This window comes from Lepisosteus platostomus, chromosome 23 (assembly GCF_059453375.1).
Source record: "Lepisosteus platostomus isolate fLepPlt1 chromosome 23, fLepPlt1.hap1, whole genome shotgun sequence".
NCBI classification, from domain to species: Eukaryota; Metazoa; Chordata; class Actinopteri; order Semionotiformes; family Lepisosteidae; genus Lepisosteus; species Lepisosteus platostomus.
In genome coordinates, this window is record NC_142633.1 from 466,077 (window position 1) to 488,826 (window position 22,750).

The 22,750-nt window shown below is 42.7% G+C and overlaps 1 protein-coding gene across 1 annotated transcript in view; it reads left to right on the top strand.

Moving 5' to 3' along the window:
• Nucleotides 1-13,788: 13,788 nt before the first annotated feature.
• The window catches only part of tmem51b (transmembrane protein 51b), a 41,754-nt gene continuing 32,792 nt past the window's right edge, over nucleotides 13,789-22,750 (top strand). The window contains exon 1 of the mRNA XM_088617018.1: nucleotides 13,789-14,034. The gene's annotated coding sequence lies outside the window, so the exon portion shown is untranslated. The remainder of the gene's footprint in view (nucleotides 14,035-22,750) is intronic.

Sequence of the window (22,750 nt, forward strand, 5' to 3'; positions counted from 1 at the left end):
TTCACAGGTATTTTCAAAGTAGGAAGTACAGTGTTAACTGGTAGCTGGGCTCCTCAATGAAATCGCTTTAACATGCTAATGCGTTGGTGTAACAGTCCGGGAGTGGCAAGCTTCCAATGTCAACTCGACTCGATTGGAAGACAATGAACGTATTTTAGCCCTAAATGAATTAATAGCAAACATGGTTTACATAAAATACATTTTCCAAGAAAGTTTATAATAATACGATCTATAGCTGAAATCTGAGCATACTTTAAAAATAAAGGAAAAGCATTTTCAGAGAGCAATCACGCTGTGTTTATGTAGAAAAAGTGATTAGGTTTATGAGCAATCTAATTACCTATTCGCTTAAAACGCTATATAAAATAAAGTTCATTTAGAGATGAATGATCAGTGTCGCAGTTTAAATAATTTTTGTAGGAGGGCTTGGACAGATTCCAAGTGCATTTTTGCAATTTACGTTGCATTGTCCAATGTGCTGTTGTAATACAGTTTAGAATACAGTTAGTCTAAGCTTTATCAGCTTTAATTATGGGTTGCAATTTAGAAAAAGTCAAAAACCGCACTCAAAATGCAATTTAGAGCTTTCTGGCAAGAGGAGACACCCAAATTATAATGTAACATGCCACTGTTTGTGCATGAACAAAGTTATACTGCAATTTTCCTTAGATACGCGATTAAAAAAAATAAATTTTTTGAATCCCCGGCAGAACACACTCCATAAGAATCAGTGCTTTTATACAGTATATTGCCTTTAAACACATATATTTAAACACGCGTTTACGATTTAAATCAAAACGCGATTCAAATCAATATAAATGTTTATTTTGTAACGCATAGGTGACTATTCATTGTTATTAAAAAGACTTAAATTCGATCATGTTGTGATATTTAGAAATATAAGTTTGGTGTGAGTGAGGTTTTATTTAATCTCTGACCAAGGGAAACGTTTCATTTTTTCAAAGAAATGTTTGTTAAAAAATAAAGTCATAGTTCCATGGGATTCAATCACAGACCATGTGACATGGGAGTCAGGAAAATAACACACAGCACCACCAGATTTGATAACGCTATAAAAACGCTATAAAGTAATGTGACTAGGCACAGAACAAGTTTACAGCACAGTACAATAATAAATGCTGACCATGACTTTAGAAGCATAAATTACCTTACACTCAATTTAAACACAAGCTGTCTTTAGCCCTCTAAGCTGGTTCATACAGAAATGTAGAGATCCAGGCTCAGAACACACAGCTTCATTAGCGAATACATATGCAGGACAACTAGAGAAGACGTTTTACAGAGGATGGATTTTTAGAAACATCCCATCAGTGATCACTGAAGTCAACTCCTAGGTACTGTAACTGTCGTGTGGATAGTTTCACAAGAATCAGACAAAGGTTTAAGCATCGCTTGTTCTAGATAAAACTGCAAAAAAAACCCAACAACCCATAATGTACTTCTTAGCGGCTCTTTTTGCCCAAACCATATATTCACAACGTGAAATTTAGAAAATAATATTACGTAACCAAAATCCGCAATATGGAAACAGAACCTGTGTAATTGTTGATAGATGATGTACTCGTAACATTTTTACAAGACGAACTACAACATTTAAAAAATGACTTGTATGTACTTGATATCTCTAATCAATCCACGGCGACATTGTTAAAGCAGAGTCCCAGCACAAAACGAAACTAAAACGCCCTGGGCATATCGTTTCGCGCTTCTTATTAGTTGCTCAAAAGTAATTTGACCGTATGAAATGCATAATATAAACCTAGAAACATATACGTGAGCAGTATTTACGTACTGTAGTATCGGTGTTAAGACATACCTCTCAAATACTGTAAATCAAGTTAAAAATATCTCAAGACCGATTCTGGTCATAATGAAACCATGTTTCGTGTATGTTTTCTTTAAAGTCCCGAGACCAGCCATATACTGTATGTTTATGTTCCAAAATTAATATCGTTTATGGCCTTCACACGCGTTGCAGTATGCCCCTATTCTTTTTATGCTCAGCTACTAAGATTTCCCTTCAGTGGTAAAATTAGATATGAATATTCAATACTTAAACGGGCACAGTTAAGACATTAAATATACATATACATACTGTATACAGTACAGTTTTCATACGGTAATATGTTTATGTTCCTAAATCAATCTCTTTTATGAGCATGTGAAAGGCATGGTGAATCGATTCTCAAAAATTACTGTACTTTGCATGATTGGAAACACATGCGTGATTGCGAAATGCTGTGGTGTTACTTTTACAAAGACGGTCAATGAAAAAAAGAATGTTGACCAGGGCAATACTTTGAATTTACACTTACAGCTTGTCCAAGGTCATTCATTATTAATACTATTAGTAATATCTTCGTTAAAGACTTTGATGGCCACAGCTCAAACATGAGAGGTTGAGCTTTATTAGCTCCAACTTGCGGAAATTCCGGATACTATTATTTTGCTTGTCGTATTATAGGAGAATTTACTGTATCTAGCGGTATTTACCGGTAACTCGCGGTATTTACCGGTAACTTGTGGTAGACTGCGTACAGCGTACCGGAAAATAATGTGGTATCGCATTTTGAATGGCTGCATCTGTACTCTTTCTCTTTTCTCTCTCTCGCTCTCTCTCGGGCGCGGGCAGTGTGGTGGCTCGCGCTGTTGGCGGGCTGCGTGTCTGTCTCTCTCTGGAGGGCGCAGGAGAGCTGCACTGGCTCTGGCTGAACAGGCTGATGCCGTGTTCGAGGAGACTGGTGGGCACCAACGGAGGGGCACTCCCTGCCTGGCAGTGGAGGCGGCGCACAGGGAATCAGATGGGGAGGAGGAGTCGGCCAGCTGGCGACGTCGAGGGAGCGACGACGGCGTGTCATCTGCCACTGCTGTGGGGAGAGGGGGCACATCGCCTGGGAGTGTTAGGCGCCGGAGCCCCGAGGACTCTGGAGACCGTCGGGAAACGGGAGTGGGACGGCCTAAAGGGGGGAAGACCGGCCTTGACCAATGCTGCCTCTGCTCCGGCTTCACCCCATCTGCTGCTGTGGGAAGGGATGGCCACACCCTGGGCTTATTTCTTCCCTGTTTCATCGAGGGCAGACCCTGCCAGGCCCTCATCGACACCGGTTTGACCATCACCCTGCTGCGGCCTGGTGTCCTGCCGGGCACCGAGGCAGCCGGAACCCCAGGATGGGAAACCACCAGCCTGCGGCTGAGGACGGTGACGGGGCAGTGCACCGAGGTCCTCCGCAAGGGGGCGTTCACCGTGCAGTTTGGGGCTGCGAGGGTGAAACACCCCTTCTACCTCGCCCCAATCCGCGAGGACTGTATCCTGGGGTTGGACTGGTTGCAGCAGGTGGATGGTTGCCTTGAGAGTTGGTGGGGCAGGGGGAACGAATCTGTCTCACGGAGGGCGGGGTGGGAGGTGTCCGGGGCGCGCGGGCTGACCGGAGCGGGAAGTGGAGGCGGCAGCGGCGGGGGTTGCCGGGGCCTGTCGGAGCCGCGGGTGTCGAGGCGAGCGTGCCAGAGCTGACTCCCGGGCCACCCGGTTGGGTACTCGATGGGGCGGCTGCTGGGGGGAATGCGGGGACCAAGCACAACGGTGAGATAGGGCGTGCTGTGGGAGAGCTGTTGCGGCATACCTCGAGGTCAGCACGGGCAGCTGCGGTCTCTCCTTGCCGAGAACGAGGACCTGTTCGCGGCGAGGGACGAGGACTGCACCTGCTCGGCTCTCACACAGCACGGGATCGACACTGGGGATGCGCGGCCCATTCGCGTTCCGCCCCAGCAGTTGGCCTACGTCAAGTGGGCAGCCGCGGAGGAGAAGGTTCGGGGGATGGCTGCAGTGAGAGTGATCAAGCACTCCGCAAGTCCATTGTCTTCCCTGGTTGTTTTAGTCCGGAAGAAGGACGGCTCCTGGAGGTTTTGTGTGGACCACAAGAAGGTGAACCAGGTCACCCAGAAAGACTCCTATCCGCTGCCTCGAATGGATGATGCGTTGGACTACATTTCCGGGTCGACCTGGTTCAGCTCACTCGATCTCCGTTGCGGTTACTGGCAGGTTCCGCTCACCCCCGATGCTCGCCCCGAAGACGGCCTTCTCCATCGGCCAGGGGCTCTGGCAATTCACGGTCATGCCTTTCGGACTGTGTAATGCCCCGGCGACGTTTGAGCGGTTGATGGAGTGAGTGCTGGCGTCGGTTCCCCAGAGCAAGTGTATGGTGTACTTGGACGATTTGTTCGTGCATGCCCAGGATTTCGAGCAGGCCTTGGCAAACCTCCAGTTAGTGTTGGCTTGCATCCGACAGGCCGGGTTGAGGCTCAACCCCGAAAAATGCGGGCTCCTGCGGCGGGTGGTCACTTTCCTGGGGCATGTGGTCGGGCCGCGAGGGGTGGCCACGGACCCAGGGAAGGTTGCCGCGGTGCACAACTGGCCAGTGCCTCGCACCGTGACGGAGCTCCGCAGTTTCCTGGGGTTGGCATCTTATTACCGGTGGTTTGTCCGGGACTTCACCAGCCTCGCTGCCCTGCTGCACCGCCTCACAGAGAAGGGGCGGCGTTTCGTGTTGGATGCGGACTGTTAGGCGGCCTTCCAGGGGCTGCGGGAGGCACTGGTGGGGGCCTCTGTCCTGGCCTTCCCAGATCAGACGCTGCCCTGTTTGCTGGATACGGACGCCAGTGCTACGGGGGTGGGCGCCGTGTTAGCACAGGAGGGGCCAGACGGAGAGAGGGTTGTCACGTACTTTAGCCAGCGCTCAATAAGGCAGAGAGAAATTATTGCGTCACCTGGAGGGAGTTGCTGGCTGTAGTCTCGGCGGTCCACCACTTCAAGCCCTATCTGTTCGGGACTCGGTTCAAACTGCGGATGGACCAATGCGTCTCTCACCTGATGCAGCAGCAGGAGGCAGACCCCGACATCGGGCTGGTGCTCCACTGGAAGGCAGCTGGACCCAGCCTGTGCGGGAGGGGCTTGACCCTCACCCCAAGTCCGTGAAGGCGCTTTGCGCATTGTGGGAGGCCTTGGAGGTGAGGGACGGGGTGCTGTGCCGGGGGTGGCAGGTGCCCTCCAACGGCGAGGTAAGGTGGCAGTTTGTGGTGCCGCGGTCGCTCCGCGGGGTGGTTCTCCAAGCGGTGCATGGCCAGCCGGGCACGGGGCACTTCGGCTCTGCGAAAACCCTGCGGCGACTCCAGGGCCACTTCTATTGGGGTCTCTGTCACCAGGACGTGGAGCGGTTCTGCCAGACGTGCGCGGTTTGCGTGGCACAGAAGGGTCCGCCTGGGTGTTCAAGGGCGCCCCTCCAGCAACATCAGGTGAGGGCACCCATGGAGTGGGTGGGGGTGGACGTGCTGGGCCCATTTCTGCGCACTGAGGTGGGCAACCGCTACGTCCTGGTGGCGATAGATTATTTCATGAAGTGGCCAAGGCGTATGCCCTCCCCGATCAAAGCGCATCCACCGTAGCCAACGCCCTGTTGGAGGGGATGTTTGTCAGGCTGGGGGTGCCGGAAGAGCTCCACAGCAACGAGGGGCAGAATTTTGAGTCCCGGGTGTTCGCGGGGGTGTGCCAGCGCCTGGGGATTAAGAAAACGCGGACCACCCCACTGCATCCCCAGAGCAACGGGTTGGTGGAACGTTTTAACCGGACTGGCCACCCTGGTTTCGCTGCACCGGTGGGACTGGAACCACCACTTTCCCCTCGCCCTCTGGGCGTACCGGACCGCTGTGCAGGAGTCCACAGGGTGCATCCCGGCCTCGCTCATGCTGGGCCTGGAGCTGCGCACCCCGGTGGATTTGGCATGTGGTTCGCCGCCGGGAGGAGTGCTGGCACAGCCAGCCGGGACGGATTATGAGTAGGACCTGCAGCAGTGGATGCTGCGAGTACACGACTTTGCCCAAAGCCGCCTGACTCAGGCGGGGGTACAGCAGAGGCGCAACTACGATCTGCGCTGCAGGGGGACCCCTTTTAGACCGGGGGATCTTGTCTGGGTCTACAACCCGCGGCGCCACAAGGGCCTCAGCCTGAAGCGTGCACCGGCATGGGAGGGACCTGGGGAGGTCATGGGGGAGGTTTGCTACAGTGTCCGGTTCAGAAAGCGAGGGAGGGTGGTGGTCCTGCACCAAGACCGCCTGGCCCCCTTCAGGGCTCGCGAGGGGGCTCTTGAACGTGAGGGCGCAGAAGAGCAGCCAGATCCAGATTTCACCGGGCCGGGGGGGGCTGAGGTGGCGGACCGCCAGACTCTACCGCGACGCAGCAGGCGCACTTGCCGGGTGCCGCAGAGGCTGCAAGATTCTGTGCTGGATGTAAGCAGGCTATTCAACGTCAGCGGGATGCCAGGCGTCTTAGGTGGAGGCAGTGTAGCGCATTCGCCCCAGGCAGAGGCCGAAGAGCGCCCGGCTGGGGTACACGGTGAGGGGCGGGGCAGGACAGGAGTGGAAGTGGTCGGGGCAGGGTTTAGGAAGGCCGCTGACCAGTGCAGCTGTCCCACAGTGAAGGGGGCGTACAGTCTGGGGAGGTGTCTGTTTTCCTTGTAAATAGTTCCCCTGGGTGTTACTCTCTCTCGCTCTCTCTCGCTCTCTCTCTCTCAGGTGCAAGTGCAGTGTGGTGGCTCGCGCTGTTGGTGGGCTGTGTGTCTGTCTCTCTCTGGTTGGGGGCGCGGGAGAGCCAGCTGGCAGGTGGTGACGGAGAAGAAAAATGAAGGCAGCTTTTATCTCCAAAACAAAAGGTCATTTTCAGCTCAAATAAACACTCCTTTGCACCGTTCTACATGCCACTATCACTAGATGGTGCCAGAACTTCATACAGAGTCAGATATTATCAACAATGTACAACTGCCACAATATGTCATTTCCAGCTCAAATAAACACTCCTGTGCACTGTTTTACATGTCACTTTCACTAGATGGTTTCAGAACTTACAGAGTCAGATTTTATCAACAATGTTAAAAATGGCACAAAACGTCATTTCATGCTAAAAAAATGCTCCTGTGTACCGTTTTACATCCAAATGTATCAAGTGTGGCTACACCTTCATACAGAGTCAGATATTCTCAACAATGCGCAGAATGCCACAAAACGTCATTTTCAGCTCAAATAACGCTCCTTTGCAGCGTTTTACATACTACTATCACTAGATGGTGCCAGAACTTCATACAGAGTCAGATATTATCAACAATGTTAAAAATGTCATGAAAAGTCATTTCCAGCTAAAATAAACACTCCTGTGCTCAACTAAATGCTCCTTTGCACTGTTTTACATGCCACTATAACTAGATTCTGCCAGAACTTCATACAGAGTCAGATATTACCAACAATGTAGAGGATGCCACAAAATGTCATTTTCAGCTCAGATAAACACTCTTTTGCACCATTTTACATGCCACTATCACCCTGCAACTCACAACTGGCAACCCACTGAAGCTAAGTGGGTGTGAGCCTGGTCAGTACCTGGATGGGAGACCTCCTGGGAAAAACTAAGGTTGCTGCTGGAAGAGGCGTTAGTGGGGCCAGCAGGGGGCGTTCACCCTGCGGTCCATGTGGGACCTAATGCCCCAGAGGCATCCCTCTGTAACTGCTGTGGCCAGAAGTGCATACTGACTCAGCTCTTAGGAGTAGCATTGAGATCTTGTCAAAACATCGTTTTCAGCTCAAACAAACGCATTCTGGCAACCTTGTGCATCCCACTGTAAATGCTGTGGGCAGAAGTGCATACTGACTCAGCTCTTAGCAGCAGTGTTGAGATTTTTTCAAAACGTCATTTAAAGCTTAAACAAAAGCGTTTTGGCAACCTTGGGCATCCCACTGTAAATGCTGTTGCCAGAAGTGCATACTGAATCAGCTCTTAGCTGCAGTCTTGAGATTTTGTCAAAACGTAATTTAATGCTCAAACAAACACGATTTGGGAACCCCACTGTAACTGCTGAGGCCAGAAGTGCATACTGAGTCAGGTCTTAGCAGTAGTGTTGAGATCTTGTTAAAACGTCGTTTTCAAATCAAACAAACGCATTTTGCCAGTAAAATGTTCTGTTCTATAAAATATCAGTGTAAGATATTTGTTTTAAAGGCTCCCCTTTACAGCCCCAATTGCTCTGACCAGTTATTAAATCTCAGTAACAAAATAAAGTAATTGACAGTTTTTGTAAATTTGTAAAATGTTGGATTAAGGGCAAACAGTGAAAGTGTACTGCATGATTGCCATGTTGTCGGAGGCAGATAAGGTTTTGCTGGTCTCACCATGGGCGAGAGCAAGGGTTTGCCCAAATTGTGATGAGAAAGCAGCCCTTACTGTTCACTTGCTGCTGTAAGCAAATGAGGAACATGATCTCCAAAAAATGTTAATTGCTTTTTGTTTTTTTGAACAAATATATTTTAAATGATATCTCACTATTTGGCTGTTCACAACATAGCAATACCACACAAAACAATGGATAGGATCAGCAGAAAGTCAAACTGGATATACAGTATAACCAACCAAGAGATAGGTAATATACACGTGTACTAATGTTGGTTCCATCGACAAGTTTCTTGATGAGATTCAGCATGATGTAGAATTGAATAAGTATAGGTTGTGCAGCAGGCATTTCACCCCATACTGCATGCTGAGTTAACAAATAGAAAGGTGTTGGCAGAACCTTTTCGAAATCGATAAGTTGAGTTCAATTTAATTGCACCCATCTGAATCTTTGAATCAGCAGTTCAGGCAATGGCATCAACTGTAGTGCAACAGGTCCTCCCAAAATATATTATCATATACTGTATAAATAGAGAACTTTTGCAAAACTTAAAAATGAAGGAGTGTATTTTATTTGGTAGGCAGGTTGCATTCTTTTGCGATTCTTAAAGTGTCTAAGAAACATGGCAGGTTCCTAACTCCCACATCAGAAAGACTACAGATACTAAAATTATCCTGCAGCTAGGATCACACCTTTCCCCTTTTCTCAATGACAGACTTATTTTCTTCTAAATTCACTCTATTCATTGTTGGTTTGATCTCACACCTCTCTTCACCTATCCTGACTTTACACTACCTGACTGGCCACTCTGTCTGTCCCCTGCTCCTGCCTCCCATTCCTCCTCTCTCCCAGCTTTTGTTCTCTTATGCTACATTACCTTTTGCTTACAGCCCTGTCTTTCTCATACCTGAAGAAGGCTCCACAGCCAAAACATTGTGTTTTCTTTCTTCTCTTTTCAGCATGGAATAAATCTATTACTTGTAAAATTAATATATTAGCAAAATTTGCTTGGTGTAAAGAATGGTTACAGTGCAATAAGGGCACTTTCGTTTCACTGGAAGTTCTATTTCCTTGTTCTGAATTGCAGACAATGACAGCAATATGGTGCCATGCATACATTTGCCAGCAGCCATATCACCCTGCAACTCACAACTGGCAACCCACTGAAGCTAAGCAGGTGTGAGCCTGGTCAGTACCTGGATGGGAGACCTCCTGGGAAAAACTAAGGTTGCTGCTGGAAGAGGTGTTAGTGGGGCCAGCAGGGGGCGCTCACCCTGCGGTCCATGTGGGTCCTAATGCCCCAGTATAGTGAGGGGGACACTATACTGTAAACAGGCGCCGTCCTTCGGATGAGATGTAAAACTGAGGTCCTGACTCTCTGTGGTCATTAAAAATCCCAGGGCGCTTCTCGAAAAGAGTAGGGGTGTAACCCTGGTGTCCTGGCCAAATTTCCAATTGGCCCTTACCAATCATGGCCTCCTAATAATCCCCCTCTATGAATTGGCTACATTACTCTGCTCTCCTCCCCACTGATAGCTGATGTGGGGTGAGTTTTCTGGCGCACTATGGCTGCCGTCGCATCATCCAGGTGGATGCTGCACATTGGTGGTGGTGTAAAGCGCTTTGAGTGGAGTGTCCAGAAAAGCGCTATATAAGTGTAAGCAATTATTAATTATTGAAACTTCATCTCTTCTGTAATGTAACTAGGAAGTTGTACACGTTACCATGTATATGATAGTTTCCTTGTGGTTTGAAATGCACTCATCATTGCCAATTCGTTATAAGCCTGAAATGTAAAAATAATGTGCAGATCTCCTTAAAGTCCTTGAAGTTGAGCATCTGGTTGATCTTCTTTTGACTGTCTCCAGAGAAGGAATAACATTTTGTAACACAATGTCCAAAATTGTACATCCACTACTCCACGCAGTTCCCTAGGGTTTTCAAACATTCTTTCATCCCGGGAAGTTTCAGTTGAGATGTATTTTCGTGATGTTATCTCAACACTGGTGCTAAGAGCTGAGTCAGTATGCACTTCTGGCAAGAGCAGTTACAGAGGGATGCCCAAGGTTGCCACAACGCATTTGAGCTGAAAATGACGTTTTAACAAGATATGAACACTGCTTCTAAGAGCTGACTCAATATGCACTTCTGGATTCAGCAGCTACAGTGGGGTTCCCAAAGTTCCCAGATCGCATTTGTTTGAGCTTTACATTTTGACAAAATCTCAACACTGCAGCTAAGAGCTGAGTCAGTATGCACTTCTGGCCACAACATTTACAGTGGGGTGCCCAAGGTTGCCAAAACACGTTTCTTTGAGCTGAAAACGTTTTGACTAAATCTCAACACTGCTGCTTAGAGTTGATTTTGTATGCACTTCTGGCCACAGCAGTTACAGTTGCTTGCCCAAGGTTGCTACAACCCATTTGTTTGAGCTGAAAACGATGTTTTGAGAGAACCTCAACACTGGTGCTAAGAGTTGAGTCAGTATGCACTTCTGGCCACAGCATTTACAGTGAGATGCTCAAGGTTGCCAAAACGCGTTTGTTTGAGCTTAAAAATGACGTTTTGACAAAATCTCAACACTGCTGCTAAGAACTGAGTCAGTATGCACTTCTGGCCACAGCATTTACAGTGGGGTGCCCAAGGTTGCCAAAACGCTATTTTTGAGCTGAAAACAACGTTTTGACAAAATCTCAACACTGCTGCTAAGAGTTGGTTTAGTATGCACTTCTAGCCACAGCATTTACAGTGGGATGCACAAGGTTGCCAAAATGCATTTGTTTGAGCTTTAAACGACGTTTTGAAAAAATCTCAACACTGCTGCTAAGAGCTGAGTCAATATGCACTTCTGGATTCAGCAGCTACAGTGGGGTTTCCAAAGTTCCCAGATCACGTTTGTTTGAGCTTTAAACGATATTTTGACAAAATCTCAACAATCTCAATCTCGGCTAAGAGCTGAGTCAGTTAGCACGTCTGGATTCCGCAGCAACAAAATCTCAACAGCCATTTATATGGCACCCCTTGAGCAGTTGGGGTTAAGAGCCTTACTCAGGGGTCCAACAGAGTAGGATTCCTCTGCCAGCCACAGGATTTGAACCGACAACCTTCCAGCCACAGTGCAGATCCTTGGCCACAATGCCACCACTCCACCATACACTAGGGATTGTCTGCATAGTTTTTCAAACTTGATACCTTTATGATGTTATTGTGTGTTTTTATAAGCATAGGAATGTTGTAGCAGCACTGGACAATGTTGCCTTCAAAAGGTGATTGTTTGGAGCTATTTTCTTTGGAGGGGAGAGTAAACATAATAAGTCAAGATTCTCTTCTTACATTTTACTCTTGCTGATCACTTTGAAAAAGATTGTGATTCACTTCTGCATTGAAGGAATAATCTGGCAAGACACTCTGGACAGAAACATGGTGGTTGAAGAACAGTAAAGTGACTTGCTGGACTTCAGTAGGGAAAAGGTTAAATTAGAAACAGGCCTGTTTAAACTCAGGCAGAGAGAGGGAAATAGTGAGTGAAATGACTTCCTCTTGAGCTCAAGGTCTCATTTATTCCTTGCTTTAACAGACAATACACAGCACCAGATACAAGAAACTTGAAGAAAAAAGAAGAAAGAAAACACAACATTTTGGCCATGGAGCCCTCTTCAGGCTCCATGGCCGAAACGTTGTGTTTTCTTTCTTCTTTTTTTTCAGCATGGAATAAACCTATTACTTGTTCCTTTGCAGCCTACGCATGCTGATGCAGCTACTCACCTAAACTACTATGTACAGTAGGTTATTGCCTATGTAGGTTAGATACAGCTTGATTTCTTTAAAGCATTATTGTGTAGTTTAAAGGAAGTAAAATGAGTTAGGATGGGTAGGGAATGGATACAGCAGTTTAAAGATATTCCTTCTGAAGCACAGAACAGATTCATCCCGAGAAGTAAATCAAAGGATAGAAAGTTGTGACCCATATAGTTTAATAAAACAATTTTAAAAACATGAAGAAAAAGAAAGCACTCTTTAAACGGATTAAAAATAAGACAGAATCCAATTAAAAAGAAATTAAATAATTGCAACCTCATAATGTTATTGCAGGATGAAAGATTGAAAAGAATGATACAATGTAACCTAAAATAAATAATAAAAAATATTTTTCATTACAACAACAGCAAAAGATAATGTAAAGTCTCAAGTAGTAAACACACTTAAGAAATAACAAATCTCCAAGGTCTGATGGTATTCTAGACCACTCGGTCCTTAAAAAAAGAGATGCTATTCACATATTCACAGAACATTAGCAAAACTCCCCCAATAGTCACTAAAGTCAATGATAATACCCATTTTGACTTCAACTGTTACAGAACAGAACCAAATAATTATAGACCTACTGCTATTAAGGTTATAAAGATAATTAGAGCTAAACGTGGGAATCACCTACATGTCAATTCTAGGAGAGTCAATGCTTTAAAAAATATATGTACTGTATATATAAATCTAGTTATTGCCTAAAATTATGGCTGTTGCTTGTAGAATTCTATCAACAAGCAAATCCTATAATGGAAACAGAGATTAGGATAGGATAAAATCAGATATTTAGAAAATCAAAGGTACTGTACACTAAGAACTTTGATCTTCCTAACTTATATCAACAACTTAAATTCTAATATGAAGTAAAGTAATCAAGTTTGCACATAGTAATAATGGAATGATTACCTAACACTGTAGAAACTGTTACTTAAGAAATGTATAATATTTTAGATAAAATTCAGCAACGGGTAAACACCCAGCAGATGATATGTAATGTAGACCAGTGCCGAGTATTGCACGCAAGCAGTGAAAACAAAATATAAATATAAAATGTTTTTGAAGATGTTACTTAAGAAAAAGACAGATGTTCATTTTGACATAAAGACCTGTTTTAGAAAACTGTGTTCAATGTTGATCACCACAAACAAAAAGATAAAAATAATAATAATAATAATGCAGTCTACAGAACAGCAGCTAGGCTCCAATAAATATGCTATACTGACAGGATAAAACAACACAATCTTTTTAGTCTTGATAAGCTACTAGGGGACCTGATTCAAGGATTCAGAATCCTCAAAGGCACTGACAGAGTGAGCTCTGCACATTTCTTCAGAATCAACAGTGAAACAAACTGAGTGGAAATTAGTGGGAAGTGCATCTGAGAATAGAAGACACTTCTTTACACAAATGTTTGTGGGAGTCTGGAGCATGCTGCTCAGTCACGTTGTTGAAGCTGGTTAGACTTTATTTAACCCAACAATACAGCAGGGACAATAATTATGCCTTTCAAAAGTATTAACCTCCTTCCAATCATGTTCCATTTTGTTGTAATACAAAACAAGTAAAAACATTGTAACACTTTTTAATCAAAATTAGTTCTCAAACTAAGCACTTTTATGAGTGTAATTAACTTTCAATACAACTGCAAAGATAAAAAAACTTCCACCGCTGAAGGTGAGCTCTAAGACCCGGGGGAAGGCGGCCTGCACTTCAACGGGTGTGTTAAAAGAGTTCCCTTCTTGCGGTTTGGGCGGAATTTGTACAAAGTTCCTGTCTTTAGTATCCAGCTAACTGAGACAGGGGAGGGATTGGCGGGGGAGAAGGCCTTTTCAACTTTGATTAAGCTCCAGCGGATCTTACGGCAAAGATTACTAACGTAAAATAAGTGATAGTTGGCGGCGGCGGGGGGGGGGGCATATTCGACAAATTCATCCTTTTGGATGCTATGCTTGACGAAACGATAGCAGAGAAACTTTGATCAACGCTATCCGACTGCTCCGAGGTAAGGCGGTGTGTGTTACGGTACTGCAGATCACCTGAACACTTCGTCCTGGGCAGGTGATGGCAGCACTCTATGTGTTTTCCCTCTGGGCTGAGGTTCTAACCTCAGGTGTAATACAGAGTTTTCATGTTCGTATGCTGTTCACCATGCATTATGTGGCGGATAAGGACAAGGGGTTCTGTCATGGTGAATGGGCGTAGTGCTTAATGCAGGTAGGTCCGGCGCCAGTGAGAGAACCGTTTCCGTATAATTTAGTACCAGGGAGATCAGTATCTTATTTAACGTTATTATTAATGTTTCTTTTAAATGGTAGCTCTGTTAGAATTAAAACACATGAAAAACTGTGGATAATGCGATATTTAAAATATATATTACTTATTACAATCGTTGCTTCTTTCCTGTGAAATGTAATTTCACATCACTAAAATGTAATGTTTTAGCCGATGTGGCTATGCCGGGTCATATTACTGACCCATCCATGTTATGAACCCCCTGGAAAGGCACCCTATCCGAGTCATTCCTGCTGTAAAAAGAGATTCATCAAGACTCGCAAGGTTGTTCCAGGTCTGTGCACAAGCCGCCTAACTCGTTCTTCTCGAGTTGACGAGTAACTCGTCGGGCCCTGAGGCACCAACCAGTCATTTAAAAAAGGAGCGATTGAAAGAACAGTTGACTGCGCTCAAGAATTGTATGGTTTTACCAAACGGTGTAATTATACTAGGGTTTTATCTTTTTTCGTAAACTTTAAAACTAAATATTTTAATTTGATCAGTTTATTCTGTTAAACTTTATTAACATAAGAAGACTGATTAATCCAATTATAAAACTTCAGTTTTACCTCAAAAACCAGTTTTCCTAAAAAGGCACATATATACATAAAAACACTCCAGATCACCGAAGCCAGTTTGTATATTTTAGGTAGTAACTCTCATAGTTTACTGCATACAGTAATAACACAAAATCCACCAATCTGTTTGGTTACAAATATTCTTTCCCGAGTCTGTTTTGCTTAAAGATTAAAGTCTGAAAAATAAAAATAAAAACCGTGTATAAAATAAAGCGGATTTTCCCCCCTAAAAAAATAAATTTATAGTATACATTTTAGTATAGTCAGCATATCATGATAGTCCTTAGACGTGTAGTTTGGCTAAATATGAATTGCTCTTATATACAACGATTCTAAATGTTTTACGGACATAGTACCGGTGGATACTACAATACTTTAGTGTAATGATAAACGTTCTCACACAGAACTACGTAAACATTTGTCCTATACTTTTAAGCGAACATGAAGGAGTTTTGACTATAGTACTGCTTTATTGCTCCCAGGTAAACTATTAAACGAAGCTAGCAAGGAGGTCTTTCAGGTAGTTTTAATTCCCGAGAGGTATTAAAAATGTGGATTTACTTTATTTAAAATACTTCGTTGCTCACTCTGTGAACACCTAGCTACGGAGAAAAGACCTAATTCAGACTGAAGAACTAGTTAATTAAGGGGAAGTTATTCTATGAACTGTATAACTTGCATTATAAGGCTGTATTCATACTATCGTTCAGTAAACACACATTGCCTTTTGTAAACATTTACTACAGTACAGTGGATTTGCAGCGATAACGGTTACTATAGCCTATGGTCATGTGGATTCTTTAGTCAAAACCCAAGGAAAACGTTTTTCAGTAAAACATAATCTCGACAAGTTATCGTTTTAAGATGTTTTTTTTAAATGTTTTTATTCTTCTCGGATTGCGTTGTTTTCAAATCCAAATCTGCTGTTTCAAGTTCTTGATCTCTTCCCTGGTTCCATGCTCTGTGCATAATGGAGGGAAATCTTTCTCACCTGTACACCTTGAACCGGATTTCCATGTAAGGGGAGGGAAAGGCACCAGGCTACGGGATGCAGTTGGTGACAATCTTAACTCACCAACGAATTGCTTTGACCTGATGAATTTTATCCTTTATTTTGCGTTTCTCCTATCGAACTGTGCGGTGAAATATACCCGGTATATCTTGTTACTACAACCAGGCTATACATTTGGTTTATTGTGTATAATGCGGTCACCAAATAATAGAAATAATTTGCTGTTCTAGAATAAACTGAGAGAATAACAAATTGATCAATTCGGGTGATTAAGACATTATTTTACACTGACAGGCTGAATGAACTGAACCTTTTTTTAGTCTTGAACAGCAAAGACTGCAAGATGGCCTGAGTCAAGTTAAAGACATTGATAAAGTCAGATCAATGGGCTTCTTCACATTTGAAAAGTGAAACATGAACTATAGGTCACAAGTGAAACTGTGGAAGTGCAACAAGTTAAAACTCAGAAAAGAAGATGCTTATTTACCCAAAGGGTTGTGGGAGGGTGGAATAAGCCATGTCAAAGAAAACAGTACACTGGCTTATTTTAAGAACAGACTGGCTGAAAGCATTGGATCAATTACCTATTAACTACTGCACGGGCTAGAGGAGCCTGCTGCTTTTTTCAAGTTCTTAAATGATTACTGTAGACTACTTATATTGAAATAAATGTCACCCAACATAAGTCTATTGATTATTTTTGTCAATTAAAGAAAACCTTGGTTAATGACAAAGTGATAAGTGTCAGTAAACCCACAGATGAAAATGGATATAGCTGCTTTTATGGCTTGGTGCTGTAACACTGAGATAAAGTGTACAAGCAGGCACAGCTTCAGATTCTTTCTGAAGTGTGAAACACTTTTGGTCTGCTCTGCTTTCTGAGAATGGTTTGCCCCTGTTAAGTGCTATTTAAATTATCAGTAACAGCTAGGGATTTAAGGGCATTTGTATGCTGCTATGATTTCTGATACACAGCAAGACTGTCAAAGACTGGAAACTAATAATTATAATAGTAATGATTGCTGACACTAATCTAGCACCTTTCTGCACACCCCACACAAAGCACTTTACAGGTAATGGGGACTCCCCTCCACCATCACCAGTGTGCAGCCCCACCTGGATGATGCGACGGCAGCCATAGTGTGCCAGAACACTCACCACACATCAGTTATTAGTGGGGAGGAGAGCAGAGTAATGAAGTAATTTTTTACAGTATAGTGTCCCCGTCACTATACAGGAGCATTAGGACCCACATAAACCACTGGGTGAGTGCCCCCTACTGGCCTCACTAACACCTCTTTCAGCAGCAACCTTAGTTTTTCCTAGGAGGTCTCCCATCCAGGTATTGACCAGGCTCACACATGTTTAGCTTCAGTGCTTTGCCAGTTGTGAGTTGCAGGGTGATGAATAAACATCATCATGTGTTGAATTAAAGAAAAGCTGAATAAATTGTTTGCATTCAAATGTTCCCCAATTTTGAACCTACATGCTATATGGAAGGTGATCTGTTGTTACTTCATCTTCAAAGCAGCTGTAACTTTACAGATCTTTTTAACAATGTCAATGATTGTCTGTTGTGTCCCATCGTGGGAGCTACATTGCCTCTTTGGCTAGATGATTGTTCTTGTGGAGACATGGAAAGGCAAAAAAAAAAAGCATACAGAAGGCAGAATTTGAGCCCAAGAAAGTTATGTTCAAACAAATGCACTCATCTGTAATACTCGAGCATTGTTTTTATTATTCAATTCTCAAAGAAGAATGACAAAAAATCTTAGTTTCAGTAGATTGTCGTTAAAACTGTGGTCCAAGTACACAAACTTCTAATGGGTACAGATAGATTCCACCTATGGGCTGTTTCACTTTCTGTAGTGTACTTCATTTAGGACAGAGAACAGGAAAAGCAGCTTTTAAACACTCTCTTTAAATGAGTGACAATGATGCAGAACATTCCCTGGGTAATCTGTCAATCTGTTGTATGTTGTATGACCACCTCGGCTTTGACTTTTTACATTTGTTTTATCAAACACCAACATGGCAAGGCCCATACCAAATAACTGTCTGCTTGCTGTTACAGTTTTTGCAAAACAGTTATTTTAAAGTTATTGTTGCTCTCCTAAATAAAACACACTAGTATGGATCGGATGGTCAGTTTCTCCAAAATTAGGGATATTCAGGGCATTCTTCAAGAAGACCCTTCAAGGGTCATGTTTCTATCTTTTATATTTATCATGGGGCTATAACTGCATCTTGCAAGTAAAGAAATAAATAAGTAGCAATAATAACAATTTGCTCTACATTCTACAGAAGTGTCCTGTTAATAAAGTAGTTAGCATTTTTCTCATATTAAGATGGTTACCCTTGTTATAACACCTAAAGAAGGCTCCATGACCGAAACGTTGTTCTCTTTCTTCTTTTTTTCAGCATGGAATAAACCTATTACTTGTTCCTTTGCAGTCTACGCATGCTGACGCAGCTACCCACCTGAACTACTAACATGTCATGTATTCCAATGTAATTTTTAAATAATTTTTAATGTGGGATAGCATGGTGGTGAATGATGCTTTCATTAAGTGGTTTTCCTTTAACACAGCTGTACAGTGATTGGCCCATTAATTACAAAATGCCTCTGAAGTAACTGGATAGGCTTTATAGTGTTCTTTATAGTGTTCTTGGATAAGTTTCTACTAGCTCTGCACATTTGAACACTGCATTTTTTGCCCATTCTTCTTTACAAAATTGCTTGACCTCCCTCAGGTTGGATAGGAAAAGTTGGTGGACAGCAATTTTCAACTCCTGCTACAGGTTCTTGATTGGATTGACATCTGGTCTTTGACTGGGTCACGCCAGAACATTGACTTTTTTCTTTTTAAGACACTCCAGTGACTTTGGCTATGTGTTTTGGGTCATTGGTGGCCTCCCTGTGCATTTCTCACCTGGATACTGTTTTTGAGGACACCCTTTTTTCAGAGTTTCACAGTTGTGCCATTATTTTCTAAATTTGTTTATATTGGACTTTACTATGCTTTGGGGATTTGTAATACCTTGGGAATTTTCTTATACCCTTTCAGTGATTGGTGCTTTTCAATAACCTTATCCCAGATTTACATTGAAAGTTCCTTTGTCTTCATGTGGAAGTCCAAGGTGTGAAACATTCATTAATATCTGATGGCACACCACAGTGCTAATAAACACTGGTTGAAAAACATGGCTAGAGACTCATTCCAGGACTTCAGGAGGTGTTTATTTTGGAATATTTTTGTTAGTTGCTGTAAACTTTTTTTCTTTTCAAAGAGCTTTACAGAAAACATGTTTAAATAAAAAGAACCATAATTTATACACTATGATTTAAAAATAGGTGTGAGATAAGGACAAATTAATTCTCCATTGCACTGGCAGCCAGTGTAATGATGCCAACCCTGATCTATGTTTTTTATTTAGTTTTCTAGTTGTTGTGTTCTGCACAAGCTGCAGTCTGGATATTAAATTTCATCAAAGACCAGAAAATAAGGCATTAGAGTAATTTTAATCTAGTGGAATTAAGGTGTGCATTTTTCTCAGCATCAGAAAGAAAGTAATTATTTCTTTTTTTAAATCTTATGCAGGTTTCTGAAAGACAATTAACTGATGTTTAATTTATAACTTAAATGAAAGTTCCGAGCTAATATTTCTCTCATATTCCTTGCCTCTGAGCAGATTTGTGGTAAATAAAACCTATTCGCTTAAGTTGCTTCAGTGAAACAGCTCTCTGGGCGAAAGGATAAAAGACCTGAAAATCATTGGAATTCCATGAAACAGCCATCTTATTTCCTTTGCATCACTGCTATGTGTAAAGCAATAATGGGTTCCGACGTGATGAAGACAATTTAATTTTGTGAAATTATCATTAGCTGAATTTAAAAAGATCATTATAGAAGTACAGAGAGAGCTGCAGTAAAACATGCCTAGGCCATTCCTGTGCAATTCTCTGCCTTTGTGGGGAGGCTTGCGAGGTGACTGGACTTCAAGGTACCTATCTTTATTTGGGAAAACAAAATTAAAGAGAATAATAAGGTCACTGGCATCCAATGAACATCATAATGAAAAAAACAAACAAACAAACAAACATTAATCTAGGGAGTCTGGGTATGGAGAAAATAGTCAAATTATGTGACCAGATAATAAAAAAAAATATAGATGTAAATGGGAATTTGCCTTAAATGTTTTCTCTACATTTGGATGTGCTGAATTTTGGAAACAGCTGAGTTGTCATTATGCCAGAATCAGGCTTAGTTTTTTTCTTTTTATGCAACATACTGAAATGTTTGTAGGTCATTATCAAAGGGGTTAAAAGGAGAAGAACCGTAAAGGGTATTTCTAATCTGTGATGACCCCACACAGTAATCCTCTGCCCCAGCACAGTTTTGCCATATGTAAAAAATGCATTCAAAACTTTCCTGAGCGCACATGTTTCACCACAGTGCAACTGATCACTTAAATAGCTTCTTCCTTGTAGCTAGTTTAAAAAAAATCTAGTTGAAATTGAGTGAGTGCATTGAGTATTGATTTACAATAATAAAGGATGCTCATTTTGTTGTATGGTTATTATAATATTTGTGAGTAAGTGGATGGCTAAGTAAATGAATGCATTTCTTATTGATTTATTGTTTAGCTTAAATAAACACAAAGAATGCTTTATTTTCTCATATGTATGTTTTATGCATTGTGGTTAGTATTGCTGCCTTGCATTCAATTCCAGACCTTGGGTGCTATGTGTAGAGTTTGTTCTCAACATGTTCACATGGGTGTCCTACAGGGTCTCTGGTATCCTCTTACAGTCCAAAGAGATACTGGTAGGTTAATTGGCTTCTGGGAAGACTGGCCCAGGTATGAGTGTGTGCATGTCTGTGTGTGCCCCTAGATGGTCTGGCATCACATCCAGGGTGTATCCCACCTTGCACCTGGAATAGGCTCTAGCTCCACTGTAACCTGCAGTTAGAAAATGGTTGAATGGGTGTAGGTATTATTACAGACATTCTCTTTATTTTTCTTAATCAGCAGGTAAATAACATAACACACTGTGATTGCTTTATTAAGGTTTATTATGAAATCTTTGTATTAGGTCTGCTAGCTATTAGTATAGTATATTGTATTCTAATACTGTGTAAAATAGTCTGGTTAATCATGTTAAGGGGGCTTTTCCATGGTTTCATTCCTATATCCACAGTTTTCCTGTAGCTTCCTCCAGTGCAGTATCCTCCAGCATGGTGTGTTGCAGAAACATAACCCCTGTGCAGGAGGAAGGCCCGCTGTATTCACTTTGGTTGTTACTGTTAGAGTTGACCCTTGTGCTGCCAACAGGGAAATGGTAGATCCTGCACAGTAATAGTTTTCTTCGATTCTGTTCGATATCTCCACTGTATCCCTGCTAATGAGAATACATGCCCCCTTTTCACTTTTATACTATATATATGACTTCATATGAGGCTTGGTATTTTAATATGTTCCTGAAAATTAATGGGCCTCTCTTAGAAATTTGCAACAGCATGCCACAAATGCCTAAATTACTTGTTTATATAGAGTACTTTCTCTGGGTGCATGAATTATAAAGAGCACTGATCACTTGTTGAACAGTATGGCCCTCTAGCTTCTCTGATATGGAAAGATTTGTGTTGCTACTTTTTTTTATCCTGGAGAGACATATCAGTGAAAAGTCAGTGTAATCAAGTGTGTGATCAGTGCAGGAAGGGTAAGTGGTCATACAGTGATTTGGCATCGTCCTGTATTTTGTTTTCCCTCAGAGCTGGCAGCTGTTTGTAGATGTGAGTATAGTATAACTGGAAAATTGGAAAAACTGTGGGGATCTTCCTTTTAATTGGGAAAACAGCTGAAGTCTTTATCCTGCTTCTTGAAATGTTATTTGTAGAATCAGTCTTCCTCCTTGGATTTAACCATAACTCCATTTACAATCCCAGGACAGATGAAACTTTTTAAGGTACTTGGCCATCTAGACCTGCTAGAACTCCTTGTGAAGCACTTTTCAGTATGCAGTTAGTTCTCGTAAAGCAGTAGATAAGTGAAGAATTTACTGAGGGAGAAAGATGGTGGAGCTTCTGGATCCCTCCAGAAGCCATCATCACCTAACCAGTTATGGAAGTGGAGAGTCTGGGAGAAGAAGCTGGTCACAGTGTTTATGATGGTGCCTGCTGGTGTCATGGTCATGTGGAGTGGTGCCATGGGGCACCAGGCAGTCTCTTAGAGGAAATTGGCTGGGGAGCCAAGGAAACCTAAAACATATACAGTAAGGGTTTATTCATCCAAGCCTATTGTGTTACCACACTAGTAAAATCTGGTGTCATTATCCAGGTCATAAAAACACTGCATCAGAATGTCGTAACTGGTTTTTACAAACATGGAATCACTACTTGCTCACACGGTTCAAAGACTAGCACAAGAAATGTTTCCTGATTGCAGGACATTCTCATATATAGATATGTTAATAACACTGTTTTTTGGTTTAGAATAAAGGGGATATTTGATTCAAATATCAATTCAGAAACATATTCAAATCATTGATAAAATTAACCCAGGGAACTAAAACAGGGACACGAAATACAAGGAACTCATTTAGGGACAGAAAACATGAAAGATGTGTTTCCTGTCCTTCTACAATTCTTTCTAGGAATTGCAGGCTATCTGGAACAGGCTTTCCAGCCAGATGGTTTAAATCTGGGCAATTTAAGGAAAGATAAGATTAAAATGTATTTTCTTAGTCTCATTTAGCTATTAAATTAGCAGATATTTAAAATGGACGAAATGGCCTCCTCAAGTACTACCTCTGTTGTGTTTGTATGTTGTAATTGGCTTACACAAGCTGGAAA